At 36.0% G+C, this 14,925-nt stretch overlaps 1 long non-coding RNA gene across 1 annotated transcript; it reads left to right on the top strand.

Annotated features, from left to right (window-relative positions):
- Positions 1 to 1,558: 1,558 nt before the first annotated feature.
- LOC112477418 lies at positions 1,559 to 12,580 on the top strand. The gene is made up of 3 exons (XR_003045458.1): positions 1,559 to 1,622; positions 11,879 to 12,020; positions 12,362 to 12,580. It is a non-coding gene; the product is annotated as an uncharacterized LOC112477418 (long non-coding RNA).
- The last annotated feature ends 2,345 nt before the right edge of the window (positions 12,581 to 14,925 follow it).

Genomic DNA, 14,925 nt, shown 5'->3' with positions numbered 1-14,925 from the left:
GTCAAGCCATCTTATCCACTGTCCCCTAAAACTAGTTGGGGAAATCTACCAGTCTACATTTATTCAATATAGGAACATCTACTACATGCAAAGCTCTGTGTTGGGCTCTAGAGGAAAGTCACTTTGTTGCACAGAAACCTACATAAAGGAATGAAAAGTGAGGCCAGCAAGACCGAAATATCTAATGAATAAAACAGAAGTAATGACAAAGAGAGAGGATTTTAAAATAAGATAAACACATATTTTTAATTACATTAAAAACCAGTGCAAAATCTGGTTTCTGTAAGAAAATAGGGTAGGAAAAGATATTCTCATTGTTATAGTATCCACATCATATTAATATTGATGTGTAATAACATTCTCAGAGTACTAACAATGACTTAGTTGATTTTCCAAATGAAGTTTTCGAAACTCATGAAAATTTATAAATACCTAAAATATGTTAAAGGTAAAATTATACTTAGCAGTTTCTGAGAGGAACCACTCCAATTCCAGACTATAAAAACTTAATTTCATCTTCTATAGAACTGTATGTTATAAAAACAATGTGTCTGTCGTTCTTTTGGTTTTGCTCAAGAGAATGAAAGATAATGCAAAAATATACCACAGGAAAGACCTGGATTAAAAAACAAAATCATGAAGATTTTATTTATATTTAGTTGTGAGGATTGTCACATTCTTACGAATGCTTAGTCCTCCGTGTTTAATAGTGTAACCTGCATGGAACTGAGCTTCCTAGAGTCTGGCCTGAGCACCACAGCACCTCCAAAGTCTGTCTCTCACCTCTCAGCAGCTATTCATCATACTCATCCCTTCCCCACATTTGTTCATTTGTCTCTCTCTCCCTCTCTCTCTGTCTCTGTCCTAAAATATTTGTCCTTCCCTCTCTTCTTCTTTCTAATATAATCTAGCTTATTCTTGGCTTCGGCCATTTTCCTCCCCACTCCCACCTACACCTCATTCAGCACAACAGAGGCCCTGTCTCAGGCCTAGAGAACAAAGATTTTTTTTCCTCCATGGACGGTAAAGGAAGTGTACAATTGCAAATACACTTTACTTTATATAATTTTTTCCTGACAGAGCTGTAAATCTCCAATGTATTTTCAAGTAATAAATCAAAATTAGTTCTTTCATTTCTCAAACACAAAAAAAAGTCAGAAAAAAAGATAAATATGCTCATCTCAGGTGTCACACTGAGATTATATATAATAGATACATATATATATATATATATATGTTCGTTTGTTCATTTGCTGAAAAGCTCTTAAGATTTTTATTTCTCTAGATGAAATGCAAGGTATTTGGGACCAAAAAAATAAAGGTTTATTCTTTATTTGATTATTTTTAGAGTAATAGAAAAGAAATCTTATGGTCGGGGATGGTTTTGAGACAGGAAAAAAAAAAAAAAGACAAAGTTAATGCCCAGCATTATTCGGGCCTGAGATGGGAACCAGATTCGTTATAGCTGACTCTCAATTATTCCAGGAGCTGACTGGGCAATTTTTGAGTTGACCAGAATCTCTGCTTCTCTTCAGCCTCCTGCTGCAGTACTCTTGGCCACTGTCCTGCAGGTTGAGACTTCTGTGGAAAGGTGAACAGGGACTAGAAAAGCAGTCAGTCCCGTAAGTCTATTCTGCTCGCTTGCTACTTGCTGAGAAGCTTAGTGTGAGATGCTAAAAAAAATTATTAAAATTAGACGTGTGGATTTGGGGGGCAATTCAATTACCTCTGCTATTCCTGTCTCTCATTATTTTTCATATTCAAGAGTAGATTTCATATTCAGGCATGCAATTTAATCATCCAAATTCATTATCCAGGCTGAATTAACTTTAAAGTGTATTTTTTCAATAATAACACAAGTAATATTTAGTGTAATAATTTCAATGTTATAGGTCAAGGGAATATGGTTCAATAAGAAAATTTTAATATTCTTATTTTTGAAAGAATCACGATGACCCATTCTACTTATTTGCTCAAAGTTTTCTCTCAAGATTTTTATTTCTTAAGGTGAGATGCAAAATCTTTACTATTTTATTTTAACTAAAAATTTTTAAATGTTCATCTAAACTTTAAGCACTTGCCTTATTCAAACACAAAATAGTATGTTCATAGTCATGAAATACAAGAATCGAAAAGTCCTGAGAACTCAATTTAGAAAATGCAAGATGGAGAATAGATTAGGAATAAAGACTCTGACAAGGGTGCCTACTTTCACTACTCCTATTCAAAATAATACTAGAAGTCCTAGCTAGAGCAATCAGGCAACATAAAGAAAAAAAGGTATTAGAGTTGGAAAGGAAGAAGTAAAATTGTCTCTATTTACAGATGACGTGATTTTATATATGCATATATAAAATTCAAAAGACTCAATCAAAAAACTGTTAGATCTAATCAATAAATTCAGTAAAGTTGCAGTATATGAAATTAACATACAAAAATTAGTAGTATTTTTATACAGTAACCACAAATTTCCTGAAAAATAAAGAAATCAATCCCTTTTATAATAATAACATCTAAAACAATAAAATACTTAGGAATAAATAAAACTAAGAAAGTTAAAGATCTTTACTCTGAAAACTACAAGACATTGATGAAAGAAACTGAAAAAGATACAATTAAATGAAAAGATATGCTGTGTTCATGGACTGGAAGAATTAATATTGTTAAAATGTCAATACAACCAAAAGCCATTTGTAGATTCCATTCAACCTCTATCAAGAGTCCAATTGCATTTTTTTATAGCAGAGAAAAGCATTTCTAAAATTTATATGGAACCATAAAACCCTGAATAGCCAAAGAAATCCTGAAAACGAACAAAGCAGGAAGCATCACACTTTCTGATTTCAAGCTATACTATAAAGTTATAGTCATCAAAACACTAAAGTACTCATGTGAAAAAAAAAAAAAACAAACAGGCAAATAGACCAATGGAACAAAATCAAGAGCCCAGAAATAAACCTAAGCATATATGGTCAACTAGTATTTGACCAGCAAGCCAAGAATACTCAGTGGAGAAAAAGCATCCTTTTCAATAAATGGTGCTGAGATAACTGGATATTCACATATAAAAGAATGAAACTAGATACCTCTCTTACTCCACTCACAAAAATTAACTCAAAATGGATTGAAATCTTAAATGTAAGATCTAAACCATAAAACTACCAGAAGAAAACATAGGAATAAAGCTCCATGACATGGGTCTTGGTAATAATTTTTTTAGATGTGACACCTAAAGCACAAGGAACAAAATCAAAAATAAAGAAATGAGACTACAGCAAACTAAAAGTCTTCTACACAGCAAAAGAAACCATCAACAAAATGAAAAGAAAACCTATACGAGAAAAAAATATTTGCAAACCATGTATCCGATAAAGGGTTAACATCCAAAGTATATAACAAACTCATGCAACCCAAAAGAAAAAAAAAAAAAACAGTTAAAAGTGTGCAAAGATCCTGATAAACATTTCTCCAAAGAAGATTTACAAAAAGTCAACAGGTATATGAAAAGATGCTCAACATCACTAGTCATTAAAGAAATGAAAATTAAAACCACAGTGAGAGATCACCTCACACTTGTTAGAATGGCCAGTATCAAAAAGACAAGAGATAACAGAAGCTAGTATGGATGTGGAGAAAAGAGAACCCTCGTGCACTGTTAGTGGCGTTGTAAATTAGTACTGTCACTATGGAAAATAGTATCAAGAATTCTCAAAAAATTAAAAATAGAGCTAACATATAATCCAACAAGTCCAAAGAAAATAAAAACACTAACTCAAAAAGATATATGTACCCCTCCCCCCGCCGCCCCATGATCATTGCAGCATTATTTACAATAGCCATGATATGGAAACAACCTAAGTGTTCCCTGATGGATGAATGGATAAAGAAGTTGTGGCATATCTACCATGGAATATTATTCAGCCATAAAAAATGACAATGTGGATGAAACTTGAAGGCATTATGCTAAATGAAATAAGTCAGACAGAGAAAGACAAATACTGTATGATCTCATTTATATGTGTGGAATCTTAAAAATATATATATATATCTCATAGAAAAAGAAATCAGATGGAGGGTGGGGGAAATGGGGAATTGGAGAAAGGTGGTGAACAGTTTTAAACTTTCAGTTATAAGACAAATAAGTACTAAGGATTTAATGTACAACACAATGACTATAGCTAACCCTGCTGTACAATATATAGGAAAGTTGTCAAGAGAGTTTGCACCACAAAGAAAAAATTTGTTTTCTTTCTCTTTTGTTGCATCTATATGAGAATATGGGTGTTAGCTGAACCTATTGTGGTAAACATTTCACAATGTATGTAAATCAGACCATCATAGCCTATGCCTTAAAATTATACAGTGATATATGTCTATTATTTCTCATTAAAACTGGAAAAAAATTAAGACTCTGAAAAATGTTTGCAGGCAAAACATTGGTAACAGAGCCACATTTCTTGAGTATTAACCCTTTGCTGGGCATTGTACTAGACATCAAGGATGCAAATATGAGATAAGACATAATCCCTGGGCAAGAGTATGAGAGGAACACACTGTAAGATTGGTAGCATCGAGAGTGTTGAACAGCACGTTGATAGAGGCTGGTTAAGGAAAATGCTCAAATATCTCAGTAAAAGTACAATCTTGAGTTAGTTATGAAAGGAAGGGGACTGATGTGCCTATGGTTATACATCCTGTGTATGTGCAAACAGACTCTGGGCTTTAAAGAAACACTGATGCAAATGGTAAGCCTTGTCCAGAAACGAGCTGAAAGGAAAGTAGAAAAACAGCTGTAGGAGATGTGCCTCAGACTTCTGCTTCCAGTAATAGCAAAAGAAAATTTGGACCAATCCTCCTGACCTTGCCTTTTCTGGCTCACTGTTCACTCTCCCCAGAAACCAGTTTACTCTTGGTTACTGAACTAGACCATGAAGGAAGCAGAAAGTCTACCCAAGGCCTCAGCTTCACTATGGCCACATGGCTCTTATAGATCTCATTCAGCACACCCAATATTTGGTGTGTAAGGAACAGAGCCTAAACATATGAGTGGCCCTGCTTTGACACCCTACTCCATAGTCTGCCCAATACCACTGCCTTCTCCTAGTCAGTCATTAATTCATGTCTTCATTCAATAAATATTTATTGAGCAGTTAGTATGTGCCAAGTACCTTACTGGTGCTGGGGATCTAGAGGTAAACAAAACTGAGATGGTCTCTGTCCTCCTAGAGCATTCAGTCAGGTAAACAGTCTCTAGAACTGGATCTCCTATCCTCAACTCTAAGTCTTTCGGCTCAACTCTGAATCCATGTCTCACCAGCATTCGTCCCTGGGAGCAGGAATCATTGGATCCTACCCAAACTTGCTCCCTTATATAGCTGGGGCCAAGCCATCATATGGAGCTGAATGCGGAGAGTAAAAAATTGGGTCGCCTTTACTTTTAGCTGTGGAGAAGACTATATCACTAAGCCAAGAGAATAATATGAAAAGAAATCCAAAGGTACATGGGATCCATAAGCCAAGTAGTTCAGTCAACATCTAAGTCACCGAAACTGAGAAGTTTCCAAAAACAAGTCAGGCTGCTATGGGGCCAACACTGAGTCAAGTCTAGTAGCCAGGCGGCAGAGGACAGAGAGGGAGTCTAAACCAGCAGAGCTGAACAGCCAGGCCTACCCCTTAGCAGCTCCCTACCTCAGCTTCCCCATCTGTAAAAGGAAAATAATAATAGTATTCTCATGAGGCCATTGTAAGAATTCAATGACTTAATGACTTTAAATTATGGTGACTGGCATACCATAAGTTCCTCTCTCTAGGGAGGTCAGAGAACCCAACAAAGAAGGCTTCTTTATCATCTGCTCCACAGACTGCATGCCACCTGTAATACTCATAAGAAAACAATCAGGTATCATAGATTCTCTTGATAGGTAACATGGCTGATATGTAATTAGAATCTTAAGGCGAAATGACACAAAGAGTTCTTTGATAAACTGTAAAATATTACTAATGCTCATGGAGGGTGACATCAAAAAATTGGGAATTAGGGAGAATCTGAAAGGGTGTAAGATGAAAAGGAAGGCCCTGACAGAGCAAAACAGAGGGTGATGGGAAACCCAACCATCATCTCACCTGAGAGCCCCAAATTTAGCCCTGCAATTGCTAATGGCTCATCTTCCTAAAGAGAACCTTTTATTTTTAGTTGCACAACATTTAAAGGGATCAATCTATTTTAAAAATCGAATAAGGCCAAGTTATACTTCAAACTTTTTACTTGGCCCAATCTTCTACTTCTTGCTTTATTCAACTCCATGAACTGTTTTTCCTCCATGAAGAATTTTTAGGCACTTCAGTTTGCCCTGTAAATCTCTGGCTTTTGATCCCCCATCAGTGACCTGCTCTTTATGGGTCTAATTTTGTAGCTCACAAACAAAATCTCCTCAGAAATGTCCTGTGAAGCAGCCTCAACAGGGCTGCCTGGGACTTGAGAGCTTTCATTTCCTCCCCCATGGAGAGCTGCGATGACCCAGCATGGAGACCAGAATGAGGCAACAGGGGGAGGAAGTTGCATTTAGTCGTCAGAGCTCATGTTTTGCAGTTTGCCCTCCTAGCTATGACAATTTCTTAGTTCTTTTCTAAGATTATGAAATAAATTTTGACCTCATATCTTAATTGGCATATAAACATACATTTACTAGAAAATAAGGCATGTCCTAAGGGGCAGTTGAACACTTACCTTATTCACGATACATATTTATATCATTTAAGGTGATTCAGTTCAACTGTGATTTTGCAAATAGATGGAATCATTTCCGGAAAAGTCATAATAACAAATCAATGTCTTATTCCAGAATTATAAAAGCATAAGCCTCTTTTTAAATAACTACAGTTGCATGTCAGAGAATTTAAACAAATGTGTAGTTAAAAATGATCGTTATACCTTAGGGACTTAGTTTATACAAGACAGATTAGCAAGATACGAGCTTCATTATGCATGAAAGTCATTTGTTTTTCCATGAATCCAGCACAGCACAAGTTCTGGGGTTGCAATTCATAAAGAGAATGAATGTGAAGACAGAGCATCGTTATGACATTAATCTTCATGAATATGGAAAGAAGTGAATTATTATCTTTCTCTTTATGAGGTGAAGAGAACTGTCACAACAAATTTTAATCTTGCTATACAGTATATTAGAATGCAAAAGCTGGAAGGGCCTTAGAGAGTTAGTCTAACCCCTTTTGTTTACCCAAAGGAAAGTGAGAATTTATGTTTTTAAGAGACTCACCCACATTATACGGTGAGTTAATGGCAAAGATGGTACAGACATTTGGACTCCCTAAATAGGGAATCTTTTCAAGCCAAAAGTGGGGCAAATTTTACCCTAATTCCAGTTTTTCTAAACAATCAAGAGTCTTCTATGTGTGTACCCTCTTTAATGTACTTAACATGGGATCTTAAACTAAATATAAATAATCAATCAATTTTGGACCACTTATTGTGAGCTAAACCATTTCTTGGTATGTATCTGTTTCTTCCCTATATTTATGCTATGTAAATTCCGCTGTCAGTTAGTTCTTGGCTCTGTTAATGCCCGTAGTTATTTCAGCATTTTTTGTGTAGGTATTCAGCACCATGACCTTATGGGGAAATTTCCAGCGTATTCAGCTTTGGCTGTGCCCTCATATATTTAACTCTTATATTTAAAATTTCACTGAAAATCCATTCACATTCATTAAGTGTAAGGAATTGCAATTTCTGAGGGAGTTGTTAGGGCCTATTTTTGGAGTAGCAAGATTTCTTAGCAAAAAGAAATTAAGAATATTTTTTAAAAGTAAAGCAAGCAATCACTTCAAAATGCCTTAGAGTCCTCTATCTTTAGAACTATCACTAATTATAAATATGCATACTATTAATTTCTGTCAGATATGTTAACTTCTTAAAAGGATATACTAGCAGAAAGTCATTTGGAAACTAGCATAGGATTCGAAAAACTGAAATTTTAAGCATCTGTTTTCTTACTAAGGAATATAGTGAAGGAAGAATGGTATATTGATGAGAACTCGATCTGGCTTCCAAGTTTGATTTCACTGCCTACTGCTTGCGTGACCTTGAACACATTTTTTAACCCCTGAGCCTCAGTTTCCTTCTCCTTCATAAAAAAGAGTATAATCCCTACCACAAGAGTGCTGTCAGAATTAAACAATATATCTGAACCACCTAGCAGAATGCTAGACTCATATCTGGGGCCCAGTGAATGCTAGTTTATTATCTCTTCACCTATCTTCTCCCTCCCTAATCTCTCTGCCTCGGTCCTAATCTGGATAATTTATATTAGAGAAAACTGTAAGGATTAATTACAAAACAATGCACAGAAAATGTCTGTAGCACCTGACTCATATTTTTGCTGATTTTTTTCCCTCTCACAACATAAAGCATTTGTATCATTTTAAATCTTTCTTACCATAGGCTCTTTTTCCCTCATGCAATAGTTGGCATGGAGCACCAAGTCATTTGGGAATTGTTGATTAGCTGGCTTGTCCTAGAGGTAGTGATGCCTCCTCTCTTCCTGCCATGGGATTCACTAACGCACTCACCTGTCATATGGAATGAGTGCGCACCTGGCCATCTTGAGCACATCCATCCAATTATACGACCTCTCAGCAAAACCTTTAGGGCCTTCTGAATTATCCAGCTGACACCTAAGATAGAGCTTGGTCATCCATGGGACTGAGCTCCAATTTCTATAAATTTTGGAAGATGTTCACAGGAAAAGTACTACAAAAGTAAAATGTGATTATTTAAAAGACCTACCCCACCAAATTGTCAAATATACAGTGTCAACTATGTCCTAGGTATTTGCCTCGTCAGAAGTCAATAGCAAAAATATGGTGAAAACTACTAAGTTTCTCTAAGTTTGTAACTGATTTCACAGGATGTACTTCGCTAGGTTGCTCCCAAGGCTGAAGAGCCCAGGACAGTACAAGGCTGAAAAGTGACTGCAGTCACTCTTCTGATCCAGGTCGTATTTTGGACAAAAGAGAGTAGGAGGGAAGGAGAGTGGGATAAATGAAAGGTCATTGAAAGCTGTGCAAAGACATGTATTTTTCTCCTACATCTCAGACACTCGACTCTACATTCCTCTTTGTGAAGACAATCTGACTTAAGACAAAAATACAAAGGCCTATTTAACCAATAATTTGAAAATATTCTCATGACACCCTTTTCCTCTGATTAGATAGCCACTTTCTTTTGACAATGAAAGAAAAGTAGCTCTTATAATATTAACTTCTCAAATACCAAGGGTGTGTTGAATTTAATGTGTTCATTTGTGTTCTGCTTTTCACTCTACCACAGACAGCATTGAAGAATTGTTTTTTAAAAAAAACTGATAGTATTAATTATTTTAATTTCTGTCCTATCATTTTGTATATAGTTTTAAAGGCTTGAGAACTTAAATGTAAAAGGAGGAAGTTGATTTTATTTTTTTCTTTTTCTTTTTCTTTTTATTTATTTTTACTTTTTATTAAGTTTATTGGGGTAACATTGGTTAATACAATTATATAATTTTCAGGTGTACATTATAATTTGACATCTATATATTCTGTTGTGTGATTACCACCCAAAGTCCAATTTCCAGGAAATTGATTTTAAAACAAAACTAGTTATTTATGTTAACAAAAGGTGAAATCAGAGGATGTTCTTTTTCCCTTATCTATGAATAGAAATTCTGTTATGTTATAGCTAATATTTTATTGATTTTTCCCCTTCCTGTTTTTGCAATGTGCTTTGGAGCTGTTTTTTATGTATTTTAAATATACAGGTCTTGTGTTACATTTGGGGAAACACAGATTTACGAAAATGTATTCTCCCAAATGGACCTAGGTATTTTGGCTGTCAGAAATCTATTTCACACACATTAGTCTAGCATCAGACCAGCTATGATACCTGTGAGAGGAATAAGTTGAGACTGGAGAATTCAGCAATAACTGCTCAATGAAAAAGACTGATTTCCAACCAGAATAATTTCAATCTGATTTTTAATTAAAGGCAAAAAAATATGTGGAAATGATCATGAATACTTATACTTCCTGAGATGTTTTTCCCTCTTCTCTTCACACTCCTACTGCCTCAATCATATTATTTGCACACCGAAAAATAAGTAGCTTTGGTAGCAGGGCTGGCAGGCCCTGAGACTGATATCTTCAACTCTCTTACCAATTTCATCTCTTAGAACAAAATGTAAGATGCCAAAAAAAAAAAAGTTAAAGGAAAGGAGAAATTGTTACATATTTGGAATGAGACTTTGTGAAGTACAAAAGCCAAATGGGATCTCTCTGTATTAACTCCATCCAGAGTCTCCAACTTCTAACTTAATTTTGGGCATGGCAGTCCTCAAGATAAATCAGTCAGTCAAGTCAGGTTATGAATCCGGAGTATGAATTTATATGCAGTGAAATCAGGAAATATAGCTTCTTTAGAGGGCAGAAGCACCTTAGACTCAGAATCACATCTTTAGCTTAGCCTCTCATTACCTGTATCACCCTGGGCATGTTGCTTAGCCTTTCAGAGTCTGCTTCCTCATTGGTGACATGGACTAATTGGACTGGATGGTATCTACAATCTCTTCTAGTTAACTTGCAGCCAAAAAAGCATTGATGGAGAAACTGCCTTGGGCCCAACTCTGTAGGATAAAATAAAGAGCTATTTAAGTCTGATTTGCCTGGGTGTGCAGTGTCCTATCTCCCCTTCCAGCCTATAAGTTATTTGAAAGCAGATTTGTGCTCAGTTCCTCTTTCTTTCCTCCTACATTTAACACAGTGCCTAGCAAAATAGAAGCACCCAATAATATTTTTTGTAAATGAATGAATATGTAAAAGTTCTCCTAGGAGTTTTATAGCTTCCTTGAGAAAATATCACAGAAGCATTCTTTTTTTTTTTTTTTTGGCAGGGGAGGCAAGGGGAAATAACTACTACAACCAAGAAACATGATGAACACTGGCTCTCTGGAATCTCATTTATCCCACTCAGAAGCAACAAATTAAAATAAGATATTGTGCCATTCTCCCAAATTAAAGAATAAGAGAGCCCAGTTTGTCATTGGGAGAACCCCTAAATTAACAGGTGTTGTTGTTCATCTCTCCAGCTATACCTAAAATTGACTGATGCCTTGATAGGAACTTGCTGGCTAATAATCATTAACTCGGTTGGTGCCTCAAAAGCATTCCACCAAGATTGTTACTTTGGTTAATGACATCTCCTTGGAAGATCAGAGATTTTAATCTCCAGCAAAGAAGTCAAAGAATTGCAAATATCAGAATTCATTTCAAGAGACTTGAAAAACATTTTTGAAATAACAAGCTTAACTTTTAAGAAAAAAAGATGTTTAAATAGAGGGAGAAAATCTTTTCCAAACACAATTTTTCAGTTTTCACAGTGAAATAACTGAAACAAGCCTCACTTGATTTAAAGGTAAGCCAGATTCTAAACCTAAACCACAGCCATTACAACACACAATCTGTTTATTCCTCGGAGAGGACTTTGGCGAGGAGATTGGGAGATATCTTATTTGTCAGTCAGGGTGAAAGACAAAAACCAAGGTGTCAGTTAAAAAAAAACATATTTATGTTTCTCTAATGCGTCCTAAAAGTCCCTTGTCAGAGAAACTATATGTTTTCTAGCCTTGCTCATTTCATCTCCTGAGACATCACATATCGTCAGTCATCTCAATCTGTCAAGACAAAGAGCTGGAAAACAATTATATTCCAAAAATCTCTCAAATATCAAATAAGTCTCAAACACAAAGTGCACTCTGGTTATCGATTACTATTGGATATTCCATGTGACAAGTTCTGTTCCAGGCTCTAAGCATTCCTTTCCCACCCTCAGGCTCAGAGGATTGCACGAGAGAGGCACAAAAAAGAACCACATTCAGGAGGATGATTAACTTTACCCTGAAGAATAAACAGCCTCATTCACATGACAGAGAGAGACAAGCAGCAACCACTATGACCGTGACTTCCTCCCAGGGGTATGCCAACATTACCGTGAATGTATAATAGGCTCCAAGATGGTGTTCTCTGAGGAATGAGGAATGAGGAAGCCCACACTCTTCCTCCACCAGCCGAAGTTGCCTCCCCCAATGGCCTGCCACAGATGAGTCACTAAGTTAAAGCTTTGTCCATAACCAAACACCTAAGACATGGTACTGCTAATAAGGACAGAGTTAAGTAGACAAGCCAGAGGGAGGGTCTGCACAGTCACCATAGAACAGTGGGTGTTTGGCGGGGGCGGGGGGAAAAGGAAGGCTCTAGAAAGAAAGATGAGGTTGACTAATCTTAACCTATTTTACAACTTTGCCTGAACTTGCAGCTCTGAGATCTGGACCGGGAACCTTAGAGTGAAGAGAACAGCATCAGGAGTCTTTGCATGTGCAAGTAGTAAACATGGAAGCCTTTGCTTTCTGTGAGTCTACTTCAGGGCCCCACAATTGTTTTGAGTCATCTGTAAATACACACCTTTTAACTCTCGACTCACTAATTCAAACCTGTAAGCTTCTTATTTTAAGAAAGTATGGCTTTTTCATTTTTTGTTCCATCTTCTTTGTTGATTTTGTTCTCTCTTCAAGAAAAGCCCTCCCACCATAAGTTTAACTAAATAACATCCATCATTCAATGCTCGATTTCTATCTCATCTCCTCTGTGAAGACCCTCATTAGAGAGTGACCTTTCCCCCTTTGAAACTTCCGTAGCATTTCTATATAAATCACAGTGTATGTTGTGTCACGGCACATCGAAACTGCACAGAATTCTTATGTTATCTAAATTCTGGGTGTAGGTTGGCTAGACAGGCAGAGCATAGGGTACCCCATTCCTGTTCCAAAGATAACCCAAGATAGGGCATTCGGTGCATCCTCACATAGATCTCTAGCTCTGGCCAATTTCCCCAAGGAATGGTTTTCCAGCATCCTAACATTGTACAGTTCTAAGCAAAATTACTTTAGCCTGGAACTAATGATAGCAGATAATTTCTGCCAACATTAAAATGAGGCCGCTTCCTCATAATTGGGAAATGAATCTTCCCACAGTTGCTCATCTCTCTGGTTCTATTGTTTTCATTTAGCTTTAATACCAGCTGTACTACTTTCTCTTTCTTTGGTATATTACCAAATCTTTCAAATGAAAGAGCTAAGGTAGGTTGTTTTCTACATCTTTCTTTAAAACTTCACATCAGACTTAGAAAACATATATGGTTATCAAATAAAAATAATTAGTACCATTTCTTTATTATACTATTTTTTGAATAGTAAGATAACTTTTTTAATTGTTTCTGATTTGGTTTAACTCTTGGAAATTAGTTTTCCCCTATCTATAATCTATTATATGACTAATGTGTGTAGTGTTCACCTTCGAAAGCATCCAAAATAAGGAATTTCATATGTTTGCTCATTATTTATCTTTATATTAACCAGATATTTTAATTAGCTTTTTTCTTTTTTTTAATCTTATTCAAGTCTTAGATTCCTACCATTATGATTCTTAATAGTTACTGGTATTGACTGACAATATTAATCTGAAAAAGGAGTAAATAAAATGCTAAATTTAAAAAAAATAAACAATCATAATATTTTTTAAAATGTACTCTATACTAAGTACAAGCAATTCATAATGTCCAAAACATTCTATAGGAAAGAACTGCACATTCATGGGTTTATGTGCATCTACAGAAAAGTTTACAAAAGATTTAAACACTATCTTTATAAGATAAACTTGGATTTTAAAACGTTTCTGTTATACTCACATAAATCCAGCTTAACATCATGACAGTTCATTTAAGTGTTACTATTTAAAAGTAGCCAGCGTATTACTTACATTTTAGATGCTGAATAATATTAGTTCTGATTAGAAAAAAGAGAATTTATATTAATTGAGCACTGACTTGAGTTTGTCAATCACTTTAAACATCTTATCTCATTGCATGACATTTCACAGATCAAAAACTGAGGATAAGAATGACATTTCTAAGTGACTGAATTGGAGTTTACACATAATCTGACTCTAAAGGTCATGACCTTTTCAATATACCATGTGGCCTCCCCAAATTAAGCCTCTTTTGTCAACAAGTCTATAAGGACAGAGATAATGTGACAGGCAAGAAGGGGCAAGGAAAAGATAGGAAAAAATCATCAGTGCCTTTTCCAAACACAGCTCACAAAGACCCTAGGAGATTTCAACCAAGTCATGAAGCTATAGATAAAAACTTACAGATTATCTGTCTTAACATAGATTACAGAGCCACAAAATTACTATTAATAGTCTGCATACCTGTTCTTTCACCTAAAGGCAACAGGAAGGAAAGATATAGAAAATGAAGGGGAATGATCCCAGAATAAAGGGCACACTGAGACATGTGTTCCCAATGTGGCTTTTCCTAACTCAATCCCTATCTCCAATCCCTGGAGCAGTTGGCAATTACTAGGCCCTGTACTATTCACTGGAGATTTGGAGTTGACTCAAAAGTAGTCCAAGCTTTCCAAGAGTTCATGTTCTAATTAGGGAAATAAAGCAAGTACACTAATCGCTGTAATTGTAGGTAAAACATCACCCATGCTATAAAGAAAGATACAGAGGTGTTCAAAGGCCACAACAATGACCCCGAGGGTGCCATTTGGGATAGGTGGGATGGATGGGAGGTCAACAGGTGGAGGTGAGGAACCTGCGAGGCATAAAAAGGTTAGATATCCTTCAGAACTGGCGCTTGGTTTCCTGGGCTGCAAGTTTAAGTGTGTTCGATTGGTGCCACACTGTGGATGGCCTGGCACACGACAATAAGGAATCTATCTCACTGGTGATTTTTGAAAGAGCTGTTTCCATAGAGCAGAAATATCTAAAATTAAACCATAAAATGTGATTTGCATTCATGAATCCAGTGACCAA

Source organism: Pteropus alecto, unplaced genomic scaffold (assembly GCF_000325575.1).
Source record: "Pteropus alecto unplaced genomic scaffold, ASM32557v1 scaffold433, whole genome shotgun sequence".
NCBI classification, from domain to species: domain Eukaryota; kingdom Metazoa; phylum Chordata; class Mammalia; order Chiroptera; family Pteropodidae; genus Pteropus; species Pteropus alecto.
This window is presented reverse-complemented; position numbering and strand designations above follow the sequence as displayed.